At 30.7% G+C, this 16,531-nt stretch overlaps 1 long non-coding RNA gene across 6 annotated transcripts; it reads left to right on the forward strand.

The window, feature by feature from the left end:
- The first annotated feature begins 994 nt into the window (after window positions 1-994).
- On the forward strand, window positions 995-11,144 carry LOC107940044 (uncharacterized). 6 transcript variants are annotated; one of them, XR_005917099.1, is made up of 6 exons: window positions 1,013-1,793; window positions 2,349-2,413; window positions 3,184-5,481; window positions 6,887-8,263; window positions 10,002-10,369; window positions 10,447-11,144. It is a non-coding gene; the product is annotated as an uncharacterized lncRNA (long non-coding RNA). The 6 variants fall into 6 exon arrangements; XR_005917096.1 differs by lacking the exons at window positions 10,002-10,369; window positions 10,447-11,144 and adding an exon at window positions 8,383-8,712 and having other exon boundaries at window positions 1,020-1,793; window positions 6,887-6,905; window positions 8,236-8,263; XR_005917100.1 differs by lacking the exons at window positions 10,002-10,369; window positions 10,447-11,144 and adding an exon at window positions 5,606-5,879 and having other exon boundaries at window positions 995-1,793; window positions 6,887-8,712.
- Window positions 11,145-16,531: the final 5,387 nt, after the last annotated feature.

Genomic DNA, 16,531 nt, shown 5'->3' on the forward strand with positions numbered 1-16,531 from the left:
AGTGAGACTCTTACTACCATTTTAAATTCAGTGAAGCTACCGGTGCAGGTTCAACCAAGCTCCCAAACAGGTTTCCATATTAGACATCATTTTTGATCATGTGCCCTGAGTCGTATTTATCAATATCCATTAGTTAGGTGTATACTGGACAAGGACGCAACCTTTACTTCATTTTCTTCATTTTTATTGGTTGGTATATAAAAGGTTTGTGGCTTTATTTTTGCTCAATTTCAAGGTTATTGCAATAATCTTATTTTTATTAACCATATGAGCTTGATCAAGTTTTTCTTAGTCTATCATTTTTTTTATTATCTTTTTTTCTAATTTAAATTTATTTTGTTATCTTTTGATGTTATTAGAATAACTGATATTACCTTATTCAATTTCCTATTTGTATAAATTCGATAAATTATCAATGAATAATGTGTGCCTTCTTCTCCATTCTTTCTATACCTTATATGGTATACAGAGCCAAATATCTCTAATCCCGAAAGTCATTCAAAATTTTTCCTAACCAAATCAAACTTTCTAATAATGGTTGCCGATAACCCAATCCCCTCAGTAATTACTTCTGACAACACTACTACTCCTACAACTGTTCAAATTGTCCAATTCAGAGCATTCCAATTACCTTTTGGGCTTCACAATAGCTCCAACTTTTCAAATTGGAATGCACAATTTACCATGTTGTTAGATGGACATGATCTTAAAAGCCATCTTAATTGCACCAAAACCCGCTCCACAAAAACATGTTGAAGTGAATAATATTATCGAAATAAATCCTACTTATCACATTTGCTTTCACCAAGATCGACTCATCTAGTAAGCCATTATCACTTTGGTCTCAATTGCCTCCATGATTGCTACCGTTGATACTTCATAAAAATCATGGGCCTTTTTGCATACTCTATATGTAAACAAAAGCCACACACGAATCCCAATCCTTATGACCAACTTACTAAAGTCACAAAACAAGCCAAAAGTGTTGTAAAATATCTACAACAAATCAAGACCATCACAAACAAGTCAGTTGTTGCTGATTTTTCGATTACCTTTGAAGAATTTACAATCAAGATCCTTAGTAGTTTTGTCCAAAATATTGAGAAGTTTTTGCTTCCATTCGAACCCGCCCAACACCAATCAAATATAAGGAGTTATTTCAAAAACTTGTTGATCATGAACTCTTTCTCTAACATAAGGAGAAATAAATGCATTTTCTTATCAATACTGCAGATGCACAACGCAACACCAATCCTTCTTCGTTTTCTCGTAATACTTGTCACCTTCTTTGTTTTCTCGTAATACTTGTCACAACAATCAACTTCAATCTTATTGATCACAATTTTTTTTTATCTTCAACAAGTGTTGTGTTTTAACTTTTTTTTTTGTGATTATACTATTAAGACATGTTTGGTTCGACGGAATGGCCATTCCATTCCATCCCTATTCCACGTGCTACAAGGCGTAAACACTGCATATCCATTTAGAGGGTCGGGCTCTAAATGCCTATTCAATGCCTCTCGTAATAGCTTTTCTTTTATTTCAGATAAAAATCTCCTGCCACTCCACTCATCATTCTAGTAATAATAGCAAGAGATCTTCTTGGGTTTTGCATAAAATGCATAGAAGACTCTCTGTTTTAGGATTTTGGGTGTGGCGAATTTGTGTGTGCTGGAAAATATGGAGAAATTGATGTCGAAGGTGGAGCTTTCCAAAGAAATGCGCACGTCTGCCATCGTACATCCCAGCGATTATGGGAACGGCAAGGCTCCGATCAATTATCAACAATTGTTGTTAGTCTTCTTCCCTTCGCCATCATCTCTAGTTTTTTTTAATAAACAAAATCTCTAAAATATTGGATCTGAATTTCTATCTTGCCAGGCTTTCAGTGAGTTTACCTTTTCTACCTCTACTTTGATCTTGTTTTTTATGTAAATCAAAACCCTATTTTGTTTATCTGCCTTAAAATTTATTTCTATTTTCCTAAGCTGCAAACAAGAAGTTGAACTTTGATGATCAATATCTTTCCTTTTCCAGTAGTTTATGTTTTGGCTTTGTTGAATTGAATACCCAAAGTCATGATCTTTAGTCGATAATCTGTGTCTGGGTATACTTTGTTTACATAAATCTGTTGAATACCCTTTGGATTCTTATCTTGATTTGGGGCTTTTTTTTTGGTAAGTTTAATTTATTATTTTGGTTTTTTTATATTGTTTGTTTTGGGTTTGAAGTTCAATAGCATTTCGTGTTTGTAATGAAAAATGTGTATAGATATCATTGTACGCTATGTTTCGTTTTGCTAGTGTTAAAGGGATTTTTTGGGGGCTAACCATTCACGGGTATCACAGGAATAGAGATTAAAGGTGTTGTTGCTGAAATCCAGAAGGACAGAAACACTCCTCTTGTGCCAAAGGTTTTTCTTTTTCCCTTCCATCTGTAAATGCATACTATCTAACCTGCAAACAAGGTGTTGTTGTTGCTTGAAACCCTTACCCATTTTCTATATTCTTTTTTCTCCTAGTACTAATTGTATGCAATTCTGATATCCTCTGTGACACAAACATTCATGATGGTTGGGATCAAATAGTTGTACGTAATGTATCCTTCTTTTAAGAGGGATGGGAAAGGAAATCTTTGACTGCACATATAATACAACTTACAAAATTTATTAATAATTTTGCCTCTATTGGTTATCAGATGAAATTAACTTTGCATGTTGCATATTACCATGCCATCTGAAGTTACTATCTTTATCTTTTGTTCTTTTTCCAGGTCTTCACTGTAGAGTATTCTCTAATATGCAAAGTTTCATCATTCTCTATATTACAAGAAGTTAATATCTTTATCTTTTGTTCTTTGACCCATTTACGCTACCTGTTACTCATTTTTTAATCTTATTGAGATAGCTTTTTAGTTTTTGTTGTTTATTTCTTCTATTTTTGGCTCTAAAATAGATACACTGTTAGTTCATACCATTGTTTTAGATGTCAATTTTCTGTACATTACAGAAACTGTGGCCAGGGAAACATTAGATCAAGTTATGGCAGATGCACTTTCAAAATCTGGTTCTAATTTATCTGCAACATGCATTTCATGTCTTCTTTTTGCAATGGCATTTTAAGGATGCCTTTTTTTTTCTTATTCCTAGAATGCTTATAAGTTATGACTCTTTTCGTGTATCAGAATATTATGAGAAATATGTCAAGCCTAAAGATGTTGTAGGAGCAGAAGAAGTGAAGTCAAGTGACAAAAATTGTCTTGTGTTGTACATGATGTTCAGCTCTAGGAAAATTCGAACACGACAGAACCGGGTAACATGTGGAAAAATTCCTACTTACCCCTCTTTGTCATTACTTTCCATGGATGTTCGTGTAAATTAATCCATTGTTGTTCAATAATTCAAATTTTGTCCACTGCTGAGACTTTAAAAAGCAATTCTCCGATATGCTCCTACTCATTGTGTGCCTGCATCAATTATACTACCGTTTATCATGCTTTGTTAGTGTTCATTTATACATTGGTTGATCTAAGTTTGGTGATAACTTGGTTGGCTACCAATGCAATTTGTATCTCCCATGTCTCCAACACTTTATGGTGGAATCCATTTTGCATGGCTTTTGATTTGGTCTACAAATTTTTGGTTGGCTAGGGTAGTCTCATAGAGAAGTTAAAACATGAGTTTGTTTGGTGTATTAATGTTTGATATTTTTCATATATATAAAAATGATAATAATTATTGCTTTTGGATCAATATTTGTAATTTTGGCAACTATGATCCCATGAGATTATGTTATGATTTTTATTAATTCATATTTTAATAAAAATTATATTATGAATGTTATTAAATTATATATTTTTATTTTTATTTAATTATATTTAGTAATAATTATATTAAAACATGATTAAATTATTTATTATTTTAATAATAATCTTAGTAAAATTTAATAACAATAATTATGTACTTAAAAAAAATCTGTTAAGGGTACTCTGGTCATTTCAGCTTTTTTTCTTATACTATTACAACATCATTCTATCCAACCAAATACAAGAATACCATTACAGTTCTATTCCATTTCATTCAACCAAACAATTGAATTATTAATTACAGCTTTATTTTATTACAGCGAACCAAACGTGCCCTTAGTATTTATTAATTAAGAAAAATTATGGTTTTAGTATTTAAAGCAATATATAAACATTGATAACATCACACAAAATATATAAAAGTGTTATAAATTAAGAGAATTATAGAATAAACAAGAGAGAAGAGTAGGAAAATCGAAAGATGATTCATCTTTCACTTAAATATAAAAATCCCATACTTGACCCCTATTTATAGGACTTCAATCACTATAGTTTACAAAAAAAGAATTAAGGCACTATATATAAATTATTTAGGAGTTATAAGAGAATGGATTTGGGAGGTTTGGGAAGCTATATGTACATTCATTTATTAATTGATTTATAATATTCTCCCTTGGATGTTCATTAACGGAAATTTTCCCCGTTAAACCTTATTAGGAAAAATTTTGTAGGATAAATTTTGTAGGATAAAAACCTAATGAATGAAAAATGATACACAATCACTACTACAAGCTGTCAAGAAAATCCAATGGGACAAAACTTTTATTATTCTATAATCAAAGTACATCTTTTATACTCACTCTAATGGCAACATCACAGTACATCTTTGAGTGACGCATTTCAATCTTGTATACTAGACTTTCAAATGTTGTAATTGACAATGTCTTGGTAAAAAGATCAGTCAAATTATCACTGTAATGAATTTGTTGAACTTTTATATCACATTTGAAGCAAAGATTTACATATTGCATTATATTGTATAAGATAATTGACATATTTTTTTGCAGAAGCCAATCATATAAATTCTGGATATGTTAGGTCAAAAACCTTAGTCAAACACCTCTCGGCTTGCCTCATGTATTGCAATTATTTTTCCATGATTTGAAGAGGCAACAACTAATGCCAACTTAATTAAGATCTTAAATCACTTGAATTGTTAGAGTTGTGTGACCCAAATTCTAAGGCCATGTTTGATTCAATGTAATGGCATAGCCATTACAACCCTATTCTGTGGGCCCACCCTAAACACTTGTTTGGTTCAATGGAATGCCCTATTACGGGTTTATTCCATTACGGGCCTATGCAATAAAATTGTCTGATTTCTGTGGATTTCTATTCCCTTCCCTCTACACCGTTTACCTATCCATTGCCATATCAACCCTATTTTACCCTCCCAATCCAAAAGCTATTTCTGCAAACTTAAAAAGGAAACTGCCAGCAAAGTCAAGGCTCCGATTATTCACTTTCATCATACGTTACGCGCACTTCAAGTTCTCTTAATCTTCGCATCTTTCGCCGGCTCCACCGTCTCAGATCTCTGACCCAACTGTTTTGCTCTCTCTCTTATTGGACTGATCGAAGTCCAAGCTTCTTCACTTTATTGGCGGCTATTTTCAGGTTATATTTTCTTTTATTCTATACTTTTTTTTTGTATTTTCTTTGATTTTTCTCTTCGTCTTTTATACTAATTGTATCTTTATATTAACATTTAAGCGGATCAATAACGCTAATTAATTTACAGATTTGCTGAGTGTTTTTTGGGAAATTATGATAAAAGAAAACGAGATTTTGAGTTTTGGCTGTTAGATTGGACCTTGTAAGTTACAGTTTGTTTGGTTAGTAGTTGATCTGCTTGATTAAGTGGTAAATGGTTTAACTTGGAGAAGTGTTTTTTAACGTTGTGCTGAGAAGAGATTATTGAAAAGAATTTGTGATCGTATCTGGATTTTGAGCTACTTTGGAACTGAATTATTGTGCTGGAAAACTTTTAGGTGGAAAAGTTGGTTAAATTCTAGGTTTGTGCAATTTCTTTTTCTTCTTTTTTGTGGTTTTACTAGCAGTTTGCAGCGGCTAATTTAACGTTACTAAACTTTATATCCAATCTGTTTACATGCATGTGCAATTTCAAGTTGGTTCTGACTTCTAAGTATGAATTTCCCGTGATATCATTGAATTTTGCCTATGTCAGGCTGCATTTATATGATGAAATGAAAGGTCTAATTTACCCTCTCTCTTTTTTCTTTGCGGATATCATGCGCAATAATGAAATGCTACAATCTGTGAGTTTACAGAATTTATCATCATTTGCATTCCTAGGGGGTTCTTTTTTTTTTATTATTCTTTCACATGCCATATTCTATATCTTGAATGGGAGTCTTCAAATGATATGGGAGACTACTTTGGGGAAATATATTTAGATTTAAGATAAAAATTAGATGAAGCAATATGTTCTATGGTATAGAAGACTTAAGATATGCATCAGATGGACATTTGGTTTGAGACAATCCAAAGGCTTTCATTTATATACAAGCCTCAAACTCACACATAGTGGAAAAACCAAATGACATAGTGGAAAAACCAAATGCATTTTGCTTCTACTTTTTTGGTTCTGTGCTCTTCCTATATGTACTTTGACCTGACAATTTTGGATATAGTACGAAAATGTGACATGGCCATAGAATGTCTAATAGACATGAAAACAATGAAATAAACACAATATTACATTTTCAAACACAACTAACATGACACAGTTAATTCATGTATCATATTTGTGTTTATGATTTAACACATAAGGTTCTTCTTTTCTGATTCCAAGTTTGTTGTTATTCAAAGCCACTGAACTTCATCAAAACTTATAGTATTAAGTTGTGGAATTTTAATGCTTTAGTATTAGACTGAAATGTATTCATTTAATCCCTTGTTCTGCAATTTTGCTTTCTTTTATCATTTGGAGTTTTAATATTTTAACACAAGTGATGTCAATTTCTTGTCTTGATAACATCTTTATTATTTACTGATGCAGGTGGACAAACAAGTATCAGGTAACTTTCACAAACATGCATTGTTTTTATATTCCTTCATTATTTACTAATATTCGGTTGGCCGCTTAGAAATTTAATTAAGCTAATAGTTTTTGCTCTCAAACTTATATGACATCCTGTAAGTTCTTTTAAGTTGTAAAAGAGGCGTATGTCTAGATTTTATAACTATTGTTATTAACAATCCCATGGCTAATAAGTGAATTTCCGTTTTCTTTTTACCTTTAGAACAAACTAACTTTGAGTCTGTCATAGCATTTCAATGTTGTATTCATTGGATGCCACTGTTTGTTGTAAGTTGGTTATGTGTTCAACTTTGGAAAGATGAAATTTTTTAATGGAAAATGAGGCTGCCAAGGTAAAGAGCAGCACACCCTCGTAGGCTGCCAAATGCCAAGAGTCAACAACAACAACAAAAATGAACAAGGAAAACGGACATAAACAAATATCTCCACTGGAATGATGATACCATTACTCTTTTTTAGTAATACGGGAAAGACAATATATACATGTTAAACTACATTTACAATTCGAATTTGATCTTTTCACTTTAAACAAGAACATTTTGGTTATATTTAATTTTCGATATGTTTTTATTTTTGATATGTTTCATTTAAAACTATTTTAATCTTTTAATATATTATTAAACTATTTTTATTTTTGATATCTTTAATTTATGTTATATTTAATTTTGGTCTTCAAACAATGTTTTATATTACTTATATTGTTTGATTAAAAATTATAATTAAACAATATTTTATATTACTTATATTGTTTGATTAAAAATTATAATTAACACTAAAAAAATTATCTCAACAAATGAAACAAAAAAAAAAGTAAGTAAAATGTTACAAACAAATCATGTTATGGTAAGAATGTAATGTATATGGAGTTTTAGATTTTATTTAAATAAAATAATAATTAAATATTTTAAAATACATAATTTTTAAGATATTTAACACACTATATACCTATAATCGAATTGAGTTAATACAAAATAAAAGAAATTAAGACCTTATTTTCTTTTCTTATAAAAATCATTAAATTCATATTAATCAAATGGGTATTTTTTTAAAAAAATAATTATTAAACGTCAGTCATCAATTAATCAAATCCACAAAAACACATTTTTTTCTGTTCTTTCTTTCTTTTTTTTTCTTTTTTGGGTGATTGATAAAGAAATGAATTTCAAGTTTTTTCCTTGCAAAGATAGTTGTAATTTCTATTTTGTGCTTTATAAAGATTCTTAATATGTATTGTTCATTTTTCTTTGATAGTATGTTATTGCTTCCTCTTCTTCTCTGACTCGTTTAATTGCTTCCTCTACCCACAGTTAAGCATCTTGTATTCACTAAATCACTGTAAGTTCTTTGGCAATTAAATTCTTTGATTTTATTTTATTGTTATTGAAATTAGTATTGGAGAAATGTGACCTTTTTTACTACAATTTGAAGATATGTAACACTTTAATATCTTGCAGTAATGGCTCGTCTGCCTTTAATAGTTCAAAGTGTGAGGCGTAAAAGAATTGGTCTTGCATTGACAATATGGTTGCAAATGTGTACAGTTGCGAATTGGTTCTTACTTACATTGGGTGTCATCCATAGCCTACATACTTATAGACCAAAGATTAGATCATATATTTTAGATTTTTATGTAAAACTAGATTATGTGAAAAGATTTGTATATGCTAGTGGCGAGACCTGTATTGAACAAGTTAGGATGAATAGAATTACCTTTTTTTAAACTATGTGAGATATTATAAACTTTAGGGGGATTGAAGTCGTCAAGGAACATGCTTGTTGATGAACTTGTGGCAATGTTTTTACATATCATTTCTCATTACCTTAAAAATTGAGTTATCAAACATCACTTTAATAGGTTCAGGGAAACCGTTAGTAAATCATTTCACAATGTTTTAAATGCTGTCATACGCTTACAAGATGTGTTATTTAAAAAGGCAGAGCCAATTACAACTAATTCTATAGACCCAAGGTGGAAATGGTTCAATGTACTGGAGTGAGTTCTATATATAGCTTGTATATAATTTAGTTGATCTAGATTTAAATATAGTATCCTAACTCAAGGTTTTATACATGTGATGTAGAATTGCTTAGGTGCTTTAGATGGAACCCACATCAAGATTAGGGTTCCAATAGTTGATAAACTTAGATATCGAATGCGAAAAGGTGACATAACAACAAATATGTTAGGTGTTTGTACACCTGATATGCATTTTGTTTATGTTCTTCCTGGTTGGGAAAGTTCTATTACTGATGGACAGGTTCTTCGAGATGCCATTAGTAGAAGACATGGACTAAAAGTTCCTCATAGTAAAGTGCAACATTAGAGGACTTTGAATTAATCTTTAAGATAATACTTTTTGGGGAAATTAACCATGACAAATAATTTTTTTATAGGTTGTTATTATCTAATTGATGCTGGATACACAAATTGTGAGGGATTTCTTGCACCTTTTAGAGGACAAATATATCATTTGAATGAGTGGCGTTAGGGTTACCAGCTAAGTACTCTGGAAGAATTTTTGAATATGAAACATGCTTCAGCACGTAATGTTATTGAAAGATGCTTTGGGTTATTAAAACTTAGATGGGGAATACTTAGGAGTCCATCATTCTATCCTGTGATGGTGCATAATAGAATCATTATTGCATGTTGTTTGTTCCATAATTTTATTCGAACCTATATGAATCTTGATCCTATTGAAGCGGAGTTGGGAGAAGGATTATCTAGTAATGTGATAGATGACGATGAATCGAATATCGTAAATATTCATCCATCGGATGCATGGGCTACTTGGAGGATGGAACTAGCCAACCAAATGTTCGATGAATGGCAAACATCTAGATATTAGTTAGGTTTAGGGTAAAAATAGTAAACGTTAATTTGTTTATGTTATTTCATGTATCTAGTTTACGAAACTTTGGTGGTGTTTGAATTGTTTTTTGTATTGTACAAGACTTGTTGAATTATAATTTATTTTCTTTTGATTCATCATGTGTTATAATTTTATAAAGTGTTGACCTTTTGATTCATAATATTGAACTTAATTTTAATTTGTTTTTTTTCTTAAGATAGTTATGTCAGGTTTTTCACAATCAAGTGTTTCTTCTCAAAATTCTCGAGGAACCAAAAGGAAATGGGTTCCAGAATAAGATGTTGTATTGGTTGTCTGTATGGTCGACTTGCACAATGTTAGAACCTTTAATGCTGATACGGGATTCAAAGTTGGTTAATTAAATGAGTTGGAAAAAATGTTAGAAAAAGTTTTACCCAATGCCATGTTGAAGGCTAAACCTAATCTTGAATCGAGGATTAGGACATTGAAAAGTGATTGGTCAATTGTTTATGACATGCTTAGTGGAAAAAACAATAGCGGTTTTGGCTGGGATGAACATAGGCAGCTTGTCGTTGCTGAAGATGCGGTATGGAACTCATATATAAATGTAAGAATTATTTCAAGTATTTATTATCTTATTTTGACCAAACTTATATCTAATATGAATTCCTCATTTTTATAAAGTCATAAAGAAGCCGGTCAATTCAAATATCGTAGTTTCCCTTATTATGACCAATTTACTGCCATCTACGCAAAATATCGAGCCACTGGGAAAGATGCTCAAACAGTCGCTGATATTATTAAAGAAATAGATGTTGAGGATGTAGCTACTACAAATATTCATGAAGAAAGAAATGATTTCTATGGATGCGAAGCTGATGTTTCTTTAGATGACATGGATGTTTCAGCTACACAACCGCAACCAGCTAGAAACCAATGTGATTCCACATTTTCAAAAAAAGAAAAAAAAATTTATGATGCAAGTGATCATATTTCTTCTACTTCACTTCATGATGCTGCCACTTTATTGGTGAAAAACATACGGACCGTTGGCGTTGAAATCAGTAGGAGTATTTCCTCCAAAGTGCTAATTCAACAAAAGTCAGAAATGACCATTCAAGAAAGAGGTCTAAATTTATATCCAACATTATATGAAGTAGAAGGTTTAACTGAGGATGAGTGCTATCGCGCATTGAGCAAAATTCCAGATCATCCAACGCAAATGCTCATTTTCTTTGGTTTACCTTCTTCTGTGCGACTGGAATGGGTCAGAAGATTTCTTGCTGACCATTAAAAATCATGGTTGTGTTGATGATATTTTGGTAACTTTTTGTGTTTGTAATATTTGGATGGTATAATGACATGATAGAATGTCATTACAATGTTGTAACTTTTTGATGTTGTAAAATTTTATAACATATGGATTATGACATATAAACTAATGAAATCATGTAACTTTTTGTTAATATATGAATATTATGTTTGGATGTGAAATATAATTCTCAAGTTATTTATTACTTCTAATTAGAGGTGTTCATGGATTAGGCAGCCTGGCCGGCCCGACGGCTCGCCCGAAATATGGGAGGGTTCGGGTAAAAATATAGGCCCGAAATATGGGTTTGGGCAAAAAAATGAGGCCCGTTTAGAAAACGGATTTTGGCCTCGGGCACCACTTTTTTGGCCTAGGCCCGACCCGGCTCGAATATAATAAATATATATTTTTTAAATTTTGAAATATTTTTAAAATACTTTTTTAAAAAAAATAAATTTTTGGTGTTTATCCCGGGCCTAGGACGCGGGCTGAAATTTTTTTTGGGCCCAGCTCGGCCCGACCTATGAACACCTCTACTTCTAATATTTTGTTTTTTATTGTAGAATAATTAAATTATTTGTTTCACTAATGATATTTTAGCACATTAAATATGTGTTACAGCTTAAAAATAACAAAAAAGATTATATATTATTTTTATAGTATTATATATTATGATTTTTTAATTCATATAATAATTATATTAAGAATTTTATTAAATTATATATTATTTTATTAAATTATATTTAATAATAATTATGTTAAAATATGGTTAAATTATTTATTATTTTTATTAAATTATTTTTAATAATAATCTTATTAGAATTTAATAACAATAACAATAACAATAATCATTGACCTACAATTGAATTACAATATCATTCCATTTAACCAAACACAAGCCATTCAACCAAACAATTAAATTACTGATTACAGCTTTATTCCATTACAACTCTATTCCATTACAGTGAACCAAACGTACCCTAAGAGATTGCTTGCAAGTCAAGTTAAACAAAATATATTTTCTTTCTAGAATATTTAGTATTTATTAGTATAATATATTTAGAATTTATTAGCATAGTTTATTTGACTTACTAATTTAGCCTATAAATAGGTTATTTTACAACCTTAGAAAATATACCCATTGGAGGATAGAACTTATAACACATTTAGAGAATTTTGTGCTTACGTTTTGAGGTTCTTTATTTTTGGGTTTTCGGGGTTTAATTTTTATTTCCATCTTTTGTACTCTTCGTTTTTTTGCCATTATAGCAAAATTATCTTTGCCCATGGTTTTTTATCCTCTTTGGAGGGGTTTTTCCACGTTAAATTTATATGTTCAATTTCTCAATTTATTCCTCTATTTTTTTCTTGTTGCTTAATCGGGTCGATTCTAACAGTGGTATCAGAGCTAGTTTAATTTTCATAGGTCAGCCCGTTTAGAGATGGCAACAACAAGGTTTGAAATTGAGAATTTTGATGGTGAGGCAAATTTCAATCTGTGGCAAGTTTGGATGATGACAATTCTAGTTCAAACCGGATTGAAAAATGTTGTTACCGAGAAAAAGCCTGAGAATTTAAATCAAACAGAATGGGAAGAGCTTGATGAAAAGGCATTGTCTGCAATCCAGTTGTGCCTCGCGAATATGGTATTGGAGGAGGTATTGATGGATAAGACCTTATTTGCCTTATGGAAAAGGTTAGAAACTCTTTATACGACCAAGTCTTTGGCTAACCGTTTAGTGTTGAAATAACGTCTATTTACGTTTCGCATGAACGAATGTGAGTTTCTTAGAGATTACATCAGTCAATTCATTACTCTTTTAAATGATTTAAAGAACATTGAGGATCATATCGACGATGAAGATCAGGCTATGCTATTATTATGCTCTTTACCCCATTCATATAAATCTTTCAGGGAGACCCTGATTTATGGCAGAAACAAACTCTTGTTCGAAGATGTGAATGATCATTTGTTAAGTAGAGACAAACTTGACAATGAGTTTGGCTTGGATAGCAAGGCAGATAGGTAAGCTTCCATTTTTATAGCATTAAAGAAACGAGACAAAAGGTGTAGCTATTGTAAAAAGTTAGGTCACGTCAAAGCAGATTGTTATAAACTGTGAAATAAAAGAGCTGCTGAGAGTAACGAGGAAGATGTAGCTGATGCTAATTTGGTCGATGAAAGTGGTGATGATTTCTTGTTAGTGTCAACGAGCGATAACTCCAAGCTCACGTCCAAGTGGATCCTAGATTCAGGATGTTCTTTCCACATGTGTCCCAATAGAGAATGGTTCTCCACATACAGTTCGATTGAAGATAGAGTTATGTGCATGAGAAATGATTTATCTAGTAAGGTAATTGGTATTAGTACTGTTAAAATTGGGATACACGATGAGACGATTAGGACACTCTCAGATGTTAGGTATGTACCTGATTTACGAAAGAATCTCATCTCCTTGAGTATTTTAGACTTGAAAGGATACAGAATCAACATCGATTCGAGCAACATTAAAGCATCTTGTGGAGCTCTCGTTTTGTTAAAAGGTAAAAGAACCAACAGTTTTTATATTCTGAAAGGTTCTACAGTGACCGATGAAATCAGACGTCCCTCTTCCGTTACGGAGTCGAAGTCAACTCGTTTGGAGCGGAGACAACTTGGTCATATGAGGGAAAAATGTATGATTATTTCGTTGAAGAGAGGTTCTTTTTTGTATGTAGGTTTTGAAAAGTTAGGGCACTGTGTTCGTGAAAATCAGACCCGGGTTAGTTTTAATTTGGTAGTGCACAAGTCGAAGGCTAGAAGTCTCCTAGCTTTTATGCACACATTCAACTCAGTTAATTCCCTGCATAGTTTAAGATAGACTCATGGTGGGCTTTGGCAAAGATGGCGTTGTAAGAATTCGTGTCAAGGTGGAGATTGTTAGAGTTGTGTGGCCCAAATTCTAAGAGATTGCTTGTAAGTCAAGTTAAAATATATATATATATTTTCTTTCTAGAAGATTTAGTATTTATTAGTACAATATATTTAGCATTTATTAGTATAGTTTATTGGACCTACTAATTTAGCCTATAAATAGGTTCTTTTACAACCTTAGAAAATACGCCCATTAGATATTAGAACTCATAATACATTTAGAGAATTTTATGTTTACGTTTTGAGGGTTCTTTGTTTTCGGGGTCTAGTTTTTATCTCCATCTTTTGTACTTTTCGTTCTTTTACCATCATAGTAAAATTGTCTTTGCCCGTGGTTTTTTTATCCTCTTTGGAGGGGTTTTTCTACGTTAAATTTATGTGTTTAATTTTTCAATTTATTCTGCTATTTTTTTTCTTGTTGCTTAATCAGGTCGATCTTAACATGAATAAAACAACCCCATTCCAATGGTTTCTCTAAGATATCTATATACATATTTAACTTTATTCCAATGTCTGTGTTGGAGAAGAACTAAATCTTGTTAACAAGTTTACAACGAATGCTAGATCGGGTCCTGTGTTGTTTGCAAGATACATCAATACTCCATGACACTTAAATATAGTACTTTAGGACAAAGAAGTTGTTCATAATTTTCGCAAAGGTGAAATGAGTCTTTATTTACATCTATTGATCTTACAACCATTTATTTAAACAATTTATTGTATTTTGAATTCCAATTATAGTTGAGAGAATTATAAAATAAGAGAGAAGGGTAGGAAAAAGGAAAGGATGATTTAACTTTCACTTTGAATATAAAAAGTTGATAATTGCTCTCTATTTGCGGCACTATAGGCTACAAAAAGAGAATTGAATTACAAGAATTATAAAAAAAAATTAAGACTTAGTATATTCATTTATTAATTAATTTACAACAAAAAAAGATATATTTAGAGCTGAGTCTACATTCTTTTATTAGTATTTATCAAATTATCTATTTCATTTTTGCTTCAAAGGCGCACTAATTCTGTTTTTTTCAAATGTTTTTTTATAAATGATGTACAAATAAAATAAAAATATTAAATAAGAACTTTTTTTATAGATCATGATAAATAAAAATAAAAATAATTGAAGAAGGGCTTATAAGATTTTTTTTCCCATTTTTTCTTCAAAATGATATTGAAATAACTATTTGCTGGTGACCTAAGAAAAAAACCAAAATCTAATTTAATAAATTATTATTTTATTATTTTCTTGATTTTTTTTGAAGTGTCAATTTAAAGAAATACAAATTCACTTTAAAAATTTTACAGAGCACCATTTTTCGTTGATAACTTTAGAAATCGAAATTATAAAAAATATAAATAGAAGCAGTATCAATATTATAAAATAGTATATAAAATTTTAACACATAAACAAATTAATATTTTTAATATTAACATCATAAAATAATACATTTAATATAAAATACATAATATATAAAATAAACTTAAAAAATAAATGAATCGATCCGGTTTTAAATTTTAAATATTTAAATTTGAGTTTAATCTATATTTTAAACCGTTTTAATTTTAATCTAAGAAAACCTCATAAATTTCTAACAATGGGATAACCCGAGTTTTCAACCGGTCTCATTATTGTATTGTCATTGCGCAAAGTTCAGGCTCCCCTTCTCTGCCGAACCCGTGAATAGGGGTGAGCAAAACTCGATTCGACTAGAAAAAATCGAAAAAAATTCAAATTTCGAGTTAAACGAATCGAGTTATTCGAATCAACTCGATTTTTTTTTCGAATTTCGAGTTCGAATCGAGTTGAGTTTTCGAATTCGAATAACTCGAATAATTCGAATAATTCGAATATCAAACTATAATATTTTACATTTTTACCCCAAACTCTCAAACCTTTTTACTTTTCCCTCAAAACTTTTACTCCTTCCCACTTTCCCCCAAAACTTTTACTCCCCTCCCCTCCCCTCCCAACCCCCCAATCTACCCAAAATCCATTTCCCACCAAAATTTTACTCTCCCATTTATTTTTTCTCAAAATTTTACTCCCAAAAACCCTCAAAACCTTTTATTTTCCCCCAAAATTTTTACTCTCACTTTTCCCTTAAAACTTTTATTCTCTTCCATCTCACCTCTCATCTATCCCAAATCCTTTCCCCTCCAATTTTTTTTTAATATTTTCCTCAAAAATTTTACTCCCCCTATTTACTTTCCCTCAAACTTTTATTCCCAAAACTTTTTTATTTTTCCCTAAACTTTTACTTCTCACCTTTTACTCTCAAATAAAAAATCAAAATTATCCAAAAAAATCACTAAACATAAATAGTAATAATTTTATTTATATCTACTATTTATATTATTAAATTAAATTTCACATTTTATATTATTTATATTATTGAATTGTTTAGTCATATTGAATATTTATATTAAAATTGAATTATTAATTATGCCATAAAATATTTGTGTTAAAATTTTATATTGGTATCAATTTCACATTTTATTTTTAAAATAACTTTTATTAAAAAATCATATTTTTACATTTA

Source organism: Gossypium hirsutum, chromosome D08, assembly GCF_007990345.1.
Source record: "Gossypium hirsutum isolate 1008001.06 chromosome D08, Gossypium_hirsutum_v2.1, whole genome shotgun sequence".
In the NCBI taxonomy this organism is placed as follows: domain Eukaryota; kingdom Viridiplantae; phylum Streptophyta; class Magnoliopsida; order Malvales; family Malvaceae; genus Gossypium; species Gossypium hirsutum.